At 44.9% G+C, this 15,552-nt stretch overlaps 18 non-coding genes across 18 annotated transcripts; all 18 read left to right on the forward strand.

Moving 5' to 3' along the window:
- Positions 1-394: 394 nt before the first annotated feature.
- Positions 395-468, forward strand: trnai-aau. Its single transcript has one exon. It is a non-coding gene; the product is annotated as a tRNA-Ile (tRNA).
- Positions 469-550: 82 nt separating this feature from the next.
- trnaf-gaa lies at positions 551-623 on the forward strand. The gene has a single exon. It is a non-coding gene; the product is annotated as a tRNA-Phe (tRNA).
- An 879-nt stretch (positions 624-1,502) lies between these two features.
- Positions 1,503-1,575, forward strand: trnai-aau. Its single transcript has one exon. It is a non-coding gene; the product is annotated as a tRNA-Ile (tRNA).
- Positions 1,576-1,657: 82 nt separating this feature from the next.
- Positions 1,658-1,730, forward strand: trnaf-gaa. The gene has a single exon. It is a non-coding gene; the product is annotated as a tRNA-Phe (tRNA).
- An 879-nt stretch (positions 1,731-2,609) lies between these two features.
- trnai-aau lies at positions 2,610-2,683 on the forward strand. Its single transcript has one exon. It is a non-coding gene; the product is annotated as a tRNA-Ile (tRNA).
- An 82-nt stretch (positions 2,684-2,765) lies between these two features.
- On the forward strand, positions 2,766-2,838 carry trnaf-gaa. Its single transcript has one exon. It is a non-coding gene; the product is annotated as a tRNA-Phe (tRNA).
- An 879-nt stretch (positions 2,839-3,717) lies between these two features.
- Positions 3,718-3,791, forward strand: trnai-aau. The gene has a single exon. It is a non-coding gene; the product is annotated as a tRNA-Ile (tRNA).
- An 81-nt stretch (positions 3,792-3,872) lies between these two features.
- On the forward strand, positions 3,873-3,946 carry trnaf-gaa. The gene has a single exon. It is a non-coding gene; the product is annotated as a tRNA-Phe (tRNA).
- Positions 3,947-4,823: 877 nt separating this feature from the next.
- On the forward strand, positions 4,824-4,897 carry trnai-aau. The gene has a single exon. It is a non-coding gene; the product is annotated as a tRNA-Ile (tRNA).
- An 82-nt stretch (positions 4,898-4,979) lies between these two features.
- On the forward strand, positions 4,980-5,052 carry trnaf-gaa. The gene has a single exon. It is a non-coding gene; the product is annotated as a tRNA-Phe (tRNA).
- Positions 5,053-5,497: 445 nt separating this feature from the next.
- trnai-aau lies at positions 5,498-5,570 on the forward strand. The gene has a single exon. It is a non-coding gene; the product is annotated as a tRNA-Ile (tRNA).
- Positions 5,571-5,655: 85 nt separating this feature from the next.
- On the forward strand, positions 5,656-5,725 carry trnaf-gaa. Its single transcript has one exon. It is a non-coding gene; the product is annotated as a tRNA-Phe (tRNA).
- An 872-nt stretch (positions 5,726-6,597) lies between these two features.
- trnai-aau lies at positions 6,598-6,671 on the forward strand. The gene has a single exon. It is a non-coding gene; the product is annotated as a tRNA-Ile (tRNA).
- Positions 6,672-6,753: 82 nt separating this feature from the next.
- On the forward strand, positions 6,754-6,826 carry trnaf-gaa. The gene has a single exon. It is a non-coding gene; the product is annotated as a tRNA-Phe (tRNA).
- Positions 6,827-7,432: 606 nt separating this feature from the next.
- trnai-aau lies at positions 7,433-7,506 on the forward strand. Its single transcript has one exon. It is a non-coding gene; the product is annotated as a tRNA-Ile (tRNA).
- Positions 7,507-7,588: 82 nt separating this feature from the next.
- Positions 7,589-7,661, forward strand: trnaf-gaa. The gene has a single exon. It is a non-coding gene; the product is annotated as a tRNA-Phe (tRNA).
- Positions 7,662-8,534: 873 nt separating this feature from the next.
- trnai-aau lies at positions 8,535-8,608 on the forward strand. The gene has a single exon. It is a non-coding gene; the product is annotated as a tRNA-Ile (tRNA).
- Positions 8,609-8,690: 82 nt separating this feature from the next.
- trnaf-gaa lies at positions 8,691-8,763 on the forward strand. Its single transcript has one exon. It is a non-coding gene; the product is annotated as a tRNA-Phe (tRNA).
- Positions 8,764-15,552: the final 6,789 nt, after the last annotated feature.

Genomic DNA, 15,552 nt, shown 5'->3' on the forward strand with positions numbered 1-15,552 from the left:
TGCTACGCTGCTCCTCTGAAAGTAAGTAATGTCTTGCTTTTTCATCTGACATTTTGACATCAGTGTTACATTAAAGTTTCTTGTCATTGTTACATGATAGTTTCTTGTCATTGTTTACATGACAGTAGGTTGTCGTAAGACAAGGCTGCATGAAGTGTGAACTGGAGTTTTCTTGGATCCATAAAACAATGTGCTTTTGGAGAATGTGGGCATCGATCCCACTACCTCACGCGTGCAAAGCATTTGAGCTAATTCCCCAGCCGTTTGGAATTTCCGCAAGAAGCAACCAAGAGGGTCCAGTCTTGTCAGGCTATGCTGTTGGTGGACTTGTTTGTTGACGTGCCAGCACTTGCAGAGGCTCGGTGCATTTCAACAATTGAGCAAAATAGCAAATGGCTGGTTAGCTCAGTTGGTTAGAGTGTGGTGCTAATAACGCCAAGGTCATGGGTTCGATCCCCATACTGGCTATTATGTACATTTTGAGTGTCAAAATTATGAGTCACATGCATGTGAATTGTCAAGGGTGCCACAGAATTATGTTGAGTGAATTGCCGGAATAGCTCAGTTGGGAGAGCGTTAGACTGAAGATCTAAAGGTCCCTGGTTCGATCCCGGGTTTCGGCATCTGTATTTGTTCTTTCTTTATGCTCTGGCTTCAAGGAAACTTTCCACAGCTTTGTTTGTGGGCCTCAATGGTGTGTGCTACGCTGCTCCTCTGAAAGTAAGTAATGTCTTGCTTTTTCATCTGACATTTTGACATCAGTGTTACATTAAAGTTGCTTGTCATTGCTACATGACAGTAGGTTGTCGTAAGACAAGGCTGCATGAAGTGTGAACTGCAGCTTTCTTGGATCCACAAAAAAATGTGTTTTTGGGGAATGCGGGCATCGATCCCACTACCTATAGCATGCTAAGCAAACACAATACCAATTGATCAAATTCCCCAGCTGTTTGGAATTGCCACAAGGAGCAACCAAGAGTGTCCAGTCTTGTCAGGCTATGCTGTTGGTGGACTTGTTAGTTTGCGCTCCAGCACTTGCAGAGGCTCGGTGCATCTCAACAATTGTGCTCTGTAGCCAGCGGCCGGTTAGCTCAGTTGGTTAGAGTGTGTGATACGCTGCTCTCTGAAAGTAAGTAATGTCTTTCTTTTTCATCTGACATTGTGACATCAGTGTTACATGAGAGTTTCTTGTCATTGTTACATGACAGTTTCTTGTCATTGTTTACATGACAGTAGGTTGTCGTAAGACAAGGCTGCATGAAGTGTGAACTGGAGTTTTCTTGGATCCATAAAACAATGTGCTTTTGGAGAATGTGGGCATCGATCCCACTACCTCACGCGTGCAAAGCATTTGAGCTAATTCCCCAGCCGTTTGGAATTTCCGCAAGAAGCAACCAAGAGGGTCCAGTCTTGTCAGGCTATGCTGTTGGTGGACTTGTTTGTTGACGTGCCAGCACTTGCAGAGGCTCGGTGCATTTCAACAATTGAGCAAAATAGCAAATGGCCGGTTAGCTCAGTTGGTTAGAGTGTGGTGCTAATAACGCCAAGGTCATGGTTCGATCCCCATACTGGCTATTATGTACATTTTGAGTGTCAAAATTATGAGTCACATGCATGTGAATTGTCAAGGGTGCCACAGAATTATGTTGAGTGAATTGCCGGAATAGCTCAGTTGGGAGAGCGTTAGACTGAAGATCTAAAGGTCCCTGGTTCGATCCCGGGTTTCGGCATCTGTATTTGTTCTTTCTTTATGCTCTGGCTTCAAGGAAACTTTCCACAGCTTTGTTTGTGGGCCTCAATGGTGTGTGCTACGCTGCTCCTCTGAAAGTAAGTAATGTCTTGCTTTTTCATCTGACATTTTGACATCAGTGTTACATTAAAGTTGCTTGTCATTGCTACATGACAGTAGGTTGTCGTAAGACAAGGCTGCATGAAGTGTGAACTGCAGCTTTCTTGGATCCACAAAAAAATGTGTTTTTGGGGAATGCGGGCATCGATCCCACTACCTATAGCATGCTAAGCAAACACAATACCAATTGATCAAATTCCCCAGCTGTTTGGAATTGCCACAAGGAGCAACCAAGAGTGTCCAGTCTTGTCAGGCTATGCTGTTGGTGGACTTGTTAGTTTGCGCTCCAGCACTTGCAGAGGCTCGGTGCATCTCAACAATTGTGCTCTGTAGCCAGCGGCCGGTTAGCTCAGTTGGTTAGAGTGTGTGATACGCTGCTCTCTGAAAGTAAGTAATGTCTTTCTTTTTCATCTGACATTGTGACATCAGTGTTACATGAGAGTTTCTTGTCATTGTTACATGACAGTTTCTTGTCATTGTTTACATGACAGTAGGTTGTCGTAAGACAAGGCTGCATGAAGTGTGAACTGGAGTTTTCTTGGATCCATAAAACAATGTGCTTTTGGAGAATGTGGGCATCGATCCCACTACCTCACGCGTGCAAAGCATTTGAGCTAATTCCCCAGCCGTTTGGAATTTCCGCAAGAAGCAACCAAGAGGGTCCAGTCTTGTCAGGCTATGCTGTTGGTGGACTTGTTTGTTGACGTGCCAGCACTTGCAGAGGCTCGGTGCATTTCAACAATTGAGCAAAATAGCAAATGGCCGGTTAGCTCAGTTGGTTAGAGTGTGGTGCTAATAACGCCAAGGTCATGGGTTCGATCCCCATACTGGCTATTATGTACATTTTGATTGTCAAAATTATGAGTCACATGCATGTGAATTGTCAAGGGTGCCACAGAATTAAGTTGAGTGAATTGCCGGAATAGCTAAGTTGAGAGAGCTTTAGACTGAAGATCTAAAGGTCCCTGGTTCGATCCCGGGTTTCGGCATCTGTATTTGTTCTTTCTTTATGCTCTGGCTTCAAGGACACTTTCCATAGCTTTGTTTGTGGGCCTCAATGGTGTGTGCTACGCTGCTCCTCTGAAAGTAAGTAATGTCTTGCTATTTCATCTGACATTTTGACATCAGTGTTACATTAAAGTTGCTTGTCATTGCTACATGACAGTAGGTTGTCGTAAGACAAGGCTGCATGAAGTGTGAACTGCAGCTTTCTTGGATCCACAAAAAAATGTGCTTTTGGGGAATGCGGGCATCGATCCCACTACCTATAGCATGCTAAGCAAACACAATACCAATTGATCAAATTCCCCAGCTGTTTGGAATTGCCACAAGGAGCAACCAAGAGTGTCCAGTCTTGTCAAGCTATGCTGTTGGTGGACTTGTTAGTTTGTGCTCCAGCACTTGCAGAGGCTCGGTGCATCTCAACAATTGTGCTCTGTAGCCAGCGGCCGGTTAGCTCAGTTGGTTAGAGTGTGTGATACGCTGCTCTCTGAAAGTAAGTAATGTCTTTCTTTTTCATCTGACATTGTGACATCAGTGTTACATGAGAGTTTCTTGTCATTGTTACATGACAGTTTCTTGTCATTGTTTACATGACAGTAGGTTGTCGTAAGACAAGGCTGCATGAAGTGTGAACTGGAGTTTTCTTGGATCCATAAAACAATGTGCTTTTGGAGAATGTGGGCATCGATCCCACTACCTCACGCGTGCAAAGCATTTGAGCTAATTCCCCAGCCGTTTGGAATTTCCGCAAGAAGCAACCAAGAGGGTCCAGTCTTGTCAGGCTATGCTGTTGGTGGACTTGTTTGTTGACGTGCCAGCACTTGCAGAGGCTCGGTGCATTTCAACAATTGAGTAAAATAGCAAATGGCCGGTTAGCTCAGTTGGTTAGAGTGTGGTGCTAATAACGCCAAGGTCATGGGTTCGATCCCCATACTGGCTATTATGTACATTTTGAGTGTCAAAATTATGAGTCACATGCATGTGAATTGTCAAGGGTGCCACGGAATTAGGTTGAGTGATTTGCCGGAATAGCTCAGTTGGGAGAGCGTTAGACTGAAGATCTAAAGGTCTCTGGTTCGATCCCGGGTTTGGCATCTGTATTTGTTCTTTCTTTATGCTCTGGCTTCAAGGAAACTTTCCACAGCTTTGTTTGTGGGCCTCAATGGTGTGTGCTACGCTGCTCCTCTGAAAGTAAGTAATGTCTTGCTTTTTCATCTGACATTTTGACATCAGTGTTACATTAAAGTTGCTTGTCATTGCTACATGACAGTAGGTTGTCGTAAGACAAGGCTGCATGAAGTGTGAACTGCAGCTTTCTTGGATCCACAAAAAAATGTGTTTTTGGGGAATGCGGGCATCGATCCCACTACCTATAGCATGCTAAGCAAACACAATACCAATTGATCAAATTCCCCAGCTGTTTGGAATTGCCACAAGGAGCAACCAAGAGTGTCCAGTCTTGTCAGGCTATGCTGTTGGTGGACTTGTTAGTTTGCGCTCCAGCACTTGCAGAGGCTCGGTGCATCTCAACAATTGTGCTCTGTAGCCAGCGGCCGGTTAGCTCAGTTGGTTAGAGTGTGTGATACGCTGCTCTCTGAAAGTAAGTAATGTCTTTCTTTTTCATCTGACATTGTGACATCAGTGTTACATGAGAGTTTCTTGTCATTGTTACATGATAGTTTCTTGTCATTGTTTACATGACGTAGGTTGTCGTAAGACAAGGCTGCATGAAGTGTGAACTGGAGTTTTCTTGGATCCATAAAACAATGTGCTTTTGGAGAATGTGGGCATCGATCCCACTACCTCACGCGTGCAAAGCATTTGAGCTAATTCCCCAGCCGTTTGGAATTTCCGCAAGAAGCAACCAAGAGGGTCCAGTCTTGTCAGGCTATGCTGTTGGTGGACTTGTTTGTTGACGTGCCAGCACTTGCAGAGGCTCGGTGCATTTCAACAATTGAGCAAAATAGCAAATGGCCGGTTAGCTCAGTTGGTTAGAGTGTGGTGCTAATAACGCCAAGGTCATGGGTTTGATCCCCATACTGGCTATTATGTACATTTTGAGTGTCAAAATTATGAGTCACATGCATGTGAATTGTCAAGGGTGCCACAGAATTATGTTGAGTGAATTGCCGGAATAGCTCAGTTGGGAGAGCGTTAGACTGAAGATCTAAAGGTCCCTGGTTCGATCCTGGGTTTCGGCATCTGTATTTGTTCTTTCTTTATGCTCTGGCTTCAAGGAAACTTTCCACAGCTTTGTTTGTGGGCCTCAATGGTGTGTGCTACGCTGCTCCTCTGAAAGTAAGTAATGTCTTGCTTTTTCATCTGACATTTTGACATCAGTGTTACATTAAAGTTGCTTGTCATTGCTACATGACAGTAGGTTGTCGTAAGACAAGGCTGCATGAAGTGTGAACTGGAGTTTTCTTGGATCCATAAAACAATGTGCTTTTGGAGAATGTGGGCATCGATCCCACTACCTCACGCGTGCAAAGCATTTGAGCTAATTCCCCAGCCGTTTGGAATTTCCGCAAGAAGCAACCAAGAGGGTCCAGTCTTGTCAGGCTATGCTGTTGGTGGACTTGTTTGTTGACGTGCCAGCACTTGCAGAGGCTCGGTGCATTTCAACAATTGAGTAAAATAGCAAATGGCCGGTTAGCTCAGTTGGTTAGAGTGTGGTGCTAATAACGCCAAGGTCATGGGTTGATCCCCATACTGGCTATTATGTACATTTTGAGTGTCAAAATTATGAGTCACATGCATGTGAATTGTCAAGGGTGCCACAGAATTATGTTGAGTGAATTGCCGGAATAGCTCAGTTGGGAGAGCGTTAGACTGAAGATCTAAAGGTCTCTGGTTCGATCCCGGGTTGCATTATTTGTTCTTTCTTTATGCTCTGGCTTCAAGGAAACTTTCCACAGCTTTGTTTGTGGGCCTCAATGGTGTGTGCTACGCTGCTCCTCTGAAAGTAAGTAATGTCTTGCTTTTTCATCTGACATTTTGACATCAGTGTTACATTAAAGTTGCTTGTCATTGCTACATGACAGTAGGTTGTCGTAAGACAAGGCTGCATGAAGTGTGAACTGCAGCTTTCTTGGATCCACAAAAAAATGTGCTTTTGGGGAATGCGGGCATCGATCCCACTACCTATAGCATGCTAAGCAAACACAATACCAATTGATCAAATTCCCCAGCTGTTTGGAATTGCCACAAGGAGCAACCAAGAGTGTCCAGTCTTGTCAGGCTATGCTGTTGGTGGACTTGTTAGTTTGCGCTCCAGCACTTGCAGAGGCTCAGTGCATCTCAACAATTGTGCTCTGTAGCCAGCGGCCGGTTAGCTCAGTTGGTTAGAGTGTGTGATACGCTGCTCTCTGAAAGTAAGTAATGTCTTTCTTTTTCATCTGACATTGTGACATCAGTGTTACATGAGAGTTTCTTGTCATTGTTACATGACAGTTTCTTGTCATTGTTTACATGACAGTAGGTTGTCGTAAGACAAGGCTGCATGAAGTGTGAACTGGAGTTTTCTTGGATCCATAAAACAATGTGCTTTTGGAGAATGTGGGCATCGATCCCACTACCTCACGCGTGCAAAGCATTTGAGCTAATTCCCCAGCCGTTTGGAATTTCCGCAAGAAGCAACCAAGAGGGTCCAGTCTTGTCAGGCTATGCTGTTGGTGGACTTGTTTGTTGACGTGCCACACTTGCAGAGGCTCGGTGCATTTCAACAATTGAGCAAAATAGCAAATGGCCGGTTAGCTCAGTTGGTTAGAGTGTGGTGCTAATAACGCCAAGGTCATGGGTTCGATCCCCATACTGGCTATTATGTACATTTTGAGTGTCAAAATTATGAGTCACATGCATGTGAATTGTCAAGGGTGCCACAGAATTATGTTGAGTGAATTGCCGGAATAGCTCAGTTGGGAGAGCGTTAGACTGAAGATCTAAAGGTCCCTGGTTTGATCCCGGGTTTCGGCATCTGTATTTGTTCTTTCTTTATGCTCTGGCTTCAAGGAAACTTTCCACAGCTTTGTTTGTGGGCCTCAATGGTGTGTGCTACGCTGCTCCTCTGAAAGTAAGTAATGTCTTGCTTTTTCATCTGACATTTTGACATCAGTGTTACATTAAAGTTGCTTGTCATTGCTACATAATATAATAATAATAATATATGCCATTTAGCAGACGCTTTTATCCAAAGCGACTTACAGTCATGTGTGCATACATTCTACATATGGGTGGTCCCGGGAATCGGACCCACTACCCTGGCGTTACAAGCGCCATGCTCTACCAACTGAGCTACAGAAGGACATGACAGTAGGTTGTCGTAAGACAAGGCTGCATGAAGTGTGAACTGGAGTTTTCTTGCATCCATAAAAAAATGTGCTTTTGGAGAATGTGGGCATCGATCCCACTACCTCACGCGTGCAAAGCATTTGAGCTAATTCCCCAGCCGTTTGGAATTTCCGCAAGAAGCAACCAAGAGGGTCCAGTCTTGTCAGGCTATGCTGTTGGTGGACTTGTTTGTTGACGTGCCAGCACTTGCAGAGGCTCGGTGCATTTCAACAATTGAGGAAAATAGCAAATGGCTGGTTAGCTCAGTTGGTTATAGTGTGGTGCTAATAACGCCAAGGTCATGGGTTCGATCCCCATACTGGCCATTATGTACATTTTGAGTGTCAAAATTATGAGTCACATGCATGTGAATTGTCAAGGGTGCCACAGAATTATGTTGAGTGAATTGCCGGAATAGCTCAGTTGGGAGAGTGTTAGACTGAAGATCTAAAGGTCTCTGGTTCGATCCCGGGTTGCGGTATTTGTTCTTTCTTTATGCTCTGGCTTCAAGGAAACTTTCCACAGCTTTGTTTGTGGGCCTCAATGGTGTGTGCTACTCTGCTCCTCTGAAAGTAAGTCATTTCTTGCTTTTTCATCTGACATTTTGACATCAGTGTTACATTAAAGTTGCTTGTCATTGCTACATGACAGTAGGTTGTCGTAAGACAAGGCTGCATGAAGTGTGAACTGCAGCTTTCTTGGATCCACAAAAAAAATTGTTTTTGGGGAATGCGGGCATCGATCCCACTACCTATAGCATGCTAAGCAAACACAATACCAATTGATCAAATTCCCCAGCTGTTTGGAATTGCCACAAGGAGCAACCAAGCGTGTCCAGTCTTGTCAGGCTATGCTGTTGGTGGACTTGTTAGTTTGCGCTCCAGCACTTGCAGAGGCTCAGTGCATCTCAACAATTGTGCTCTGTAGCCAGCGGCCGGCTAGCTCAGTTGGTTAGAGTGTGTGATACGCTGCTCTCTGAAAGTAAGTAATGTCTTTCTTTTTCATCTGACATTGTAACATCAGTGTTACATGAGAGTTTCTTGTCATTGTTACATGACAGTTTCTTGTCATTGTTTACATGACAGTAGGTTGTCGTAAGACAAGGCTGCATGAAGTGTGAACTGGAGTTTTCTTGGATCCATATAACATTGTGCTTTTGGAGAATGTGGGCATCGATCCCACTACCTCACGCGTGCAAAGCATTTGAGCTAATTCCCCAGCCGTTTGGAATTTCCGCAAGAAGCAACCAAGAGGGTCCAGTCTTGTCAGGCTATGCTGTTGGTGGACTTGTTTGTTGACGTGCCAGCACTTGCAGAGGCTCGGTGCATTTCAACAATTGAGGAAAACAGCAAATGGCCGGTTAGCTCAGTTGGTTAGAGTGTGGTGCTAATAAAGCCAAGGTCATGGGTTCGATCCCCATTTTGTCCATTATGTACATTTTGAGTGTCAAAATTATGAGTCACATGCATGTGAATTGTCAAGGGTGCCACCGAATTATGTTGAGTGAATTGCAGGAATAGCTCAGGTGGGAGAGCGTTAGACTGAAGATCTAAAGGTCCCTGGTTCGATCCCGGGTTTCGGCATCTGTATTTGTTCTTTCTTTATGCTCTGGCTTCAAGGAAACTTTCCACAGCTTTGTTTGTGGGCCTCAATGGTGTGTGCTACGCTGCTCCTCTGAAAGTAAGTAATGTCTTGCTTTTTCATCTGACATTTTGACATCAGTGTTACATTAAAGTTGCTTGTCATTGCTACATGACAGTAGGTTGTCGTAAGACAAGGCTGCATGAAGTGTGAACTGCAGCTTTCTTGGATCCACAAAAAAAATTGTTTTTGGGGAATGACGGGCATCGATCCCATGAAGTGTGAACTGGAGTTTTCTTGCATCCATAAAACAGTACTACCTATAGCATGAAGCAAACACAATACCAATTGATCAAATTCCCCAGCTGTTTGGAATTGCCACAAGGAGCAACCAAGCAGTGTCCAGTCTTGTCAGGCTATGCTGTTGGTGGACTTGTTAGTTTGCGCTCCAGCACTTGCAGAGGCTCAGGTGCATCTCAACAATTGTGCTCTGTAGCCAGCGGCCGGCTTAGCTCAGTTGGTTAGAGTGTGTGATACGCTGCTCTCTGAAAGTAAGTAATGTCTTTCTTTTTCATCTGACATTGTAACATCAGTGTTACATGAGAGTTTCTTGTCATTGTTACATGACAGTTTCTTGTCATTGTTTACATGACAGTAGGTTGTCGTAAGACAAGGCTGCATGAAGTGTGAACTGGAGTTTTCTTGCATCCATAAAACAATGTGCTTTTGGAGAATGTGGGCATCGATCCCACTACCTCACGCGTGCAAAGCATTTGAGCTAATTCCCCAGCCGTTTGGAATTTCCGCAAGAAGCAACCAAGAGGGTCCAGTCTTGTCAGGCTATGCTGTTGGTGGACTTGTTTGTTGACGTGCCAGCACTTGCAGAGGCTGGCACGACAATAGGAGTCCTGGTAAATGCATTTACAACCATATTTTTATATTTGGGTTACTAGTTGCACGTGCATTTGCAATATGATTCTATAGTGAAAAAACATCACCAAATGGACATGATGAAATCAACACAACGAGTGATGGAAAGGAACAACTATCTCTGCCAGGCCATCCTGTGTTCATCAGGCCAGTCAATTTTGCATTCCTGCAGGATTTTTATAGCATGACAAAATCGTGATGGTACATGCCCATTGAACCACATTGCAAATGCACAGTGACTTTGCAAAAGTGAGAAAACATAAACAAATGGACATGATGAAATCAACACAACGAGTGATGGAAAGGAACAACTATCACTGCCCGGCCATCCCGAGTTCATCAGGCCAGTCAATTTTGCATTTCTGCAGGATTTTCGAGCTTGTCAAATTTCTTATGGCATTTGGCCCCCAAAAAAGTGACTTTTGACTTTGACTTTTGACTTCCGATGAAATCATATTGTAAATGGACAAATCAAATCAAATCAAATTTATTTATATAGCCCTTCGTACATCAGCTGATATCTCAAAGTGCTGTACAGAAACCCAGCCTAAAACCCCAAACAGCAAACAATGCAGGTGTAAAAGCACGGTGGCTAGGAAAAACTCCCTAGAAAGGCCAAAACCTAGGAAGAAACCTAGAGAGGAACCGGGCTATGTGGGGTGGCCAGTCCTCTTCTGGCTGTGCCGGGTAGAGATTGTAACAGAACATGACCAAGATGTTCAAATGTTCATAAATGACCAGCATGGTCAAATAATAATAAGGCAGAACAGTTGAAACTGGAGCAGCAGCACAGTCAGGTGGACTGGGGACAGCAAGGAGCCATCATGTCAGGTAGTCCTGGGGCACGGTCCTAGGGCTCAGGTCCTCCGAGAGAGAGAAAGAAAGAGAGAATTAGAGAGAGCATGTGGGGTGGCCAGTCCTCTTCTGGCTGTGCCGGGTGGAGATTATAACAGAACGTGGCCAAGATGTTCAAATGTTCATAAATGACCAGCATGGTTGAATAATAGTAAGGCAGAACAGTTGAAACTGGAGCAGGAGCATGGCCAGGTGGACTGGGGACAGCAAGGAGTCCTCATGTCAGGTAGTCCTGGGACATGGTCCTAGGGCCCAGGCCAGTTGAAACTGGAGCAGCAGCATGGCCAGGTGGATTGGGGACAGCAAGGAGTCATCATGTCAGGTAGTCCTGGGGCATGGTCCTAGGGCTCAGGTCCTCCGAGAGAGAGAAAGAAAGAGAGAAGGAGAGAATTAGAGAACGCACACTTAGATTCACACAGGACACCTGAATAGGACAGGAGAAGTACTCCAGATAAACAAACTGACCCTAGCCCCCGACACATAAACTACTGCAGCATAAATACTGGAGGCTGAGACAGGAGGGGTCAGGAGACACTGTGGCCCCATCCGAGGACACCCCGGACAGGGCCAAACAGGAAGGATATAACCCCACCCACTTTGCCAAAGCACAGCCCCCACACCACTAGAGGGAAATCTTCAACCACCAACTTACCATCCTGAGACAAGGCCGAGTATAGCCCACAAAGATCTCCGACACGGTACAACCCAAGAGGGGGAACCCAGACAGGCCGACCACAACAGTGAATCAACCCACCCAGGTGACGCACCCCCCCAGGGACGGCACGAGAGAGCCCCAGCAAGCCAGTGACTCAGCCCCGTAACAGGGTTAGAGGCAAAGAATCCCAGTGAAAAGAGGGGAACCGGCCAGGCAGAGACAGCAAGGGCGGTTCGTTGCTCCAGAGCCTTTCCGTTCACCTTCCCCCTCCTGGGCCAGACTACACTCAATCATATGACCCACTGAAGAGATGAGTCTTCAGTAAAGACTTAAAGGTTGAGACCGAGTTTGCGTCTCTGACATGGGTAGGCAGACCGTTCCATAAAAATGGAGCTCTATAGGAGAAAGCCCTGCCTCCAGCTGTTTGCTTAGAAATTCTAGGGACAATTAGGAGGCCTGCGTCTTGTGACCGTAGCGTACGTGTAGGTATGTACGGCAGGACCAAATCAGAGAGGTAGGTAGGAGCAAGCCCATGTAATGCTTTGTAGGTTAGCAGTAAAACCTTGAAATCAGCCCTTGCTTTGACAGGAAGCCAGTGTAGAGAGGCTAGCACTGGAGTAATATGATCAAATTTTTTGGTTCTAGTCAGGATTCTAGCAGCCGTATTTAGCACTAACTGAAGTTTATTTAGTGCTTTATCCGGGTAGCCGGAAAATAGAGCATTGCAGTAGTCTAACCTAGAAGTGACAACAGCATGGATTAATTTTTCTGCATCATTTTTGGACAGAAAGTTTCTGATTTTTGCAATGTTACGTAGATGGAAAAAAGCTGTCCTCGAAATGGTCTTGATATGTTCTTCAAAAGAGAGATCAGGGTCCAGAGTAACGCCGAGGTCCTTCACAGTTTTATTTGAGACGACTGTACAACCATTAAGATTAATTGTCAGATTCAACAGAAGATCTCTTTGTTTCTTGGGACCTAGAACAAGCATCTCTGTTTTGTCCGAGTTTAATAGTAGAAAGTTTGCAGCCATCCACTTCCTTATGTCTGAAACACATGCTTCTAGCGAGGGCAATTTTGGGGCTTCACCATGTTTCATTGAAATGTACAGCTGTGTGTCATCCGCATAGCAGTGAAGGTTTACATTATGTTTTCGAATAACATCCCCAAGAGGTAAAATATATAGTGAAAACAATAGTGGTCCTAAAACAGAACCTTGAGGAACACCGAAATGTACAGTTGATTTGTCAGAGGACAAACCATTCACAGAGACAAACTGATATCTTTCCGACAGATAAGACCTAAACCAGGCCAGAACATGTCCGTGTAGACCAATTTGGGTTTCCAATCTCTCCAAAAGAATGTGGTGATCGATGGTATCAAAGGCAGCACTAAGGTCTAGGAGCACGAGGACAGATGCAGAGCCTCGGTCCGATGCCATCAAAATGTCATTTACCACCTTCACAAGTGCCGTCTCAGTGCTATGATGGGGTCTAAAACCAGACTGAAGCATTTCGTATACATTGTTTGTCTTCAGGAAGGCAGTGAGTTGCTGCGCAACAGCCTTCTCTAAAATCTTTGAGAGGAATGGAAGATTCGATATAGGCCGATAGTTTTTTATATTTTCTGGGTCAAGGTTTGGCTTTTTCAAGAGAGGCTTTATTACTGCCACTTTTAGTGAGTTTGGTACACATCCGGTGGATAGAGAGCCGTTTATTATGTTCAACATAGGAGGGCCAAGCACAGGAAGCAGCTCTTTCAGTAGTTTAGTTGGAATAGGGTCCAGTATACAGCTTGAAGGTTTAGAGGCCATGATTATTTTCATCATTGTGTCAAGAGATATAGTACTAAAACACTTGAGCGTCTCTCTTGATCCTAGGTCCTGGCAGAGTTGTGCAGACTCAGGACAACTGAGGTTTGGAGGAATACGCAGGTTTAAAGAGGAGTCCGTAATTTGCTTTCTAATAATCATAATCTTTTCCTCAAAGAAGTTCATGAATTTATCACTGCTAAAGTGCAAGTCATCCTCTCTTGGGGAATGCTGCTTTTTAGTTAGCTTTGCCACAGTATCAAAAAGGAATTTCGGATTGTTCTTATTTTCCTCAATTAAGTTAGAAAAATAGGACGATCGAGCAGCAGTAAGGGCTCTTCGGTACTGCACGGTACCGTCCTTCCAAGCTAGTCGGAAGACTTCCAGTTTGGTGTGGCGCCATTTCCGTTCCAATTTTCTGGAAGCTTGCTTCAGAGCTCGGGTATTTTCTGTGTACCAGGGAGCTAGTTTCTTATGAGACATTTTTTTAGTTTTTAGGGGTGCAACTGCATCTAGGGTATTGCGCAAGGTTAAATTGAGATCCTCAGTTAGGTGGTTAACGGATTTTTGTCCTCTGGCGTCCTTGGGTAGGCAGAGGGAGTCTGGAAGGGCATCAAGGAATCTTTGTGTTGTCTGTGAATTTATAGCACGACTTTTGATGTTCCTTGGTTGGGGTCTGAGCAGATTATTTGTTGCAATTGCAAACGTAATAAAATGGTGGTCCGATAGTCCAGGATTATGAGGAAAAACATTAAGATCCACAACATTTATTCCATGGGACAAAACTAGGTCCAGCGTATGACTGTGAGAGTGAGTGGGTCCAGAGACATGTTGGACAAAACCCACTGAGTCGATGATGGCTCCAAAAGCCTTTTGGAGTGGGTCTGTGGACTTTTCCATGTGAATATTAAAGTCACCAAAGATTAGAATATTATCTGCAATGACTACAAGGTCTGATAGGAATTCAGGGAACTCAGTGAGAAACGCTGTATATGGCCCAGGAGGCCTGTAAACAGTAGCTATAAAAAGTGATTGAGTAGGCTGCATAGATTTCATGACTAGAAGCACAAAAGACGAAAAAACGTCATTTTTTTTTTTTTGTAAATTGAAATTTGCTATCGTAAATGTTAGCAACACCTCCGCCTTTGCGGGATGCACGGGGGATATGGTCACTAGTGTAGCCAGGAGGTGAGGCCTCATTTAACACAGTAAATTCATCAGGCTTAAGCCATGTTTCAGTCAGGCCAATCACATCAAGATTATGATCAGTGATTAGTTCATTGACTATAATTGCCTTTGAAGTAAGGGATCTAACATTAAGTAGCCCTATTTTGAGATGTGAGATATCATGATCTCTTTCAGTAATGACAGGAATGGAGGTGGTCATTATCCTAGTGAGATTGCTAAGGCGAACACCGCCATGTTTAGTTTTGCCCAACCTAGGTCGAGGCACAGACACGGTCTCAATGGTGATAGCTGAGCTGACTACACTAACTATGCTAGTGGCAGACTCCACTATGCTGGCAGGCTGGCTAATAGCCTGCTGCCTGGCCTGCACCCTATTTCATTGTGGAGCTAGAGGAGTTAGAGCCCTGTCAATGTTGGCAGATAAGATGAGAGCACCCCTCCAGCTAGGATGGAGTCCGTCACTCCTCAGCAGGTCAGGCTTGGTCCTGTTTGTGGGTGAGTCCCAGAAAGAGGGCCAATTATCTACAAATTATATCTTTTGGGAGGGGCAGAAAACAGTTTTCAACCAGCGATTGAGTTGTGAGACTCTGCTGTAGAGCTCATCACTCCCCCTAACTGGGAGGGGGCCAGAGACAATTACTCGATGCCGACACATCTTTCTAGCTGATATGCACGCAGAAGCTATGTTGCGCTTGGTGATCTCTGACTGTTTCATCCTAACATCGTTGGTGCCGACGTGGATAACAATATCTCTATACTCTCTACACTCGCCAGTTTTAGCTTTAGCCAGCACCATCTTCAGATTAGCCTTAACGTCGGTAGCCCTGCCCCGGGTAAACAGTGTATGATCGCTGGATGATTCGCTTTAAGTCTAATACTGCGGGTAATGGAGTCGCCAAATGACTAGAGTTTTCAATTTGTCAGAGCTAATGGTGGGAAGCTTCGGCGTCTCAGACCCCGTAACGGGAGGAGTAGAGACCAGAGAAGACTCGGCCTCTGACACCGACCCGCTGCTTAATGGGGAAAACCGGTTGAAAGTTTCTGTCTGCTGAATGAGCGACACCGGTTGAGCGTTCCTAGAGCATTTCCTTCCAGAAACCGTGAGAAAGTTGTCCGGCTGCGGGGACTGTGCCAGGGGATTTATACTACTATCTGTACTTACTGGTGGCACAGACGCTGTTTCATCCTTTCCTACACTGAAATTACCCTTGCCTAACGATTGCGTCTGAAGCTGGGCTTGCAGTACAGCTATCCTCGCCGTAAGGCGAGCACAGCGGCTGCAATTAGAAGGCATCATGTTAATGTTACTACTTAGCTTCGGCTGTTGGAGGTCCTGACGAATCGTGTCCAGAT

Source organism: Oncorhynchus gorbuscha, unplaced genomic scaffold (assembly GCF_021184085.1).
Source record: "Oncorhynchus gorbuscha isolate QuinsamMale2020 ecotype Even-year unplaced genomic scaffold, OgorEven_v1.0 Un_scaffold_2967, whole genome shotgun sequence".
Lineage (NCBI taxonomy): Eukaryota > Metazoa > Chordata > Actinopteri > Salmoniformes > Salmonidae > Oncorhynchus > Oncorhynchus gorbuscha.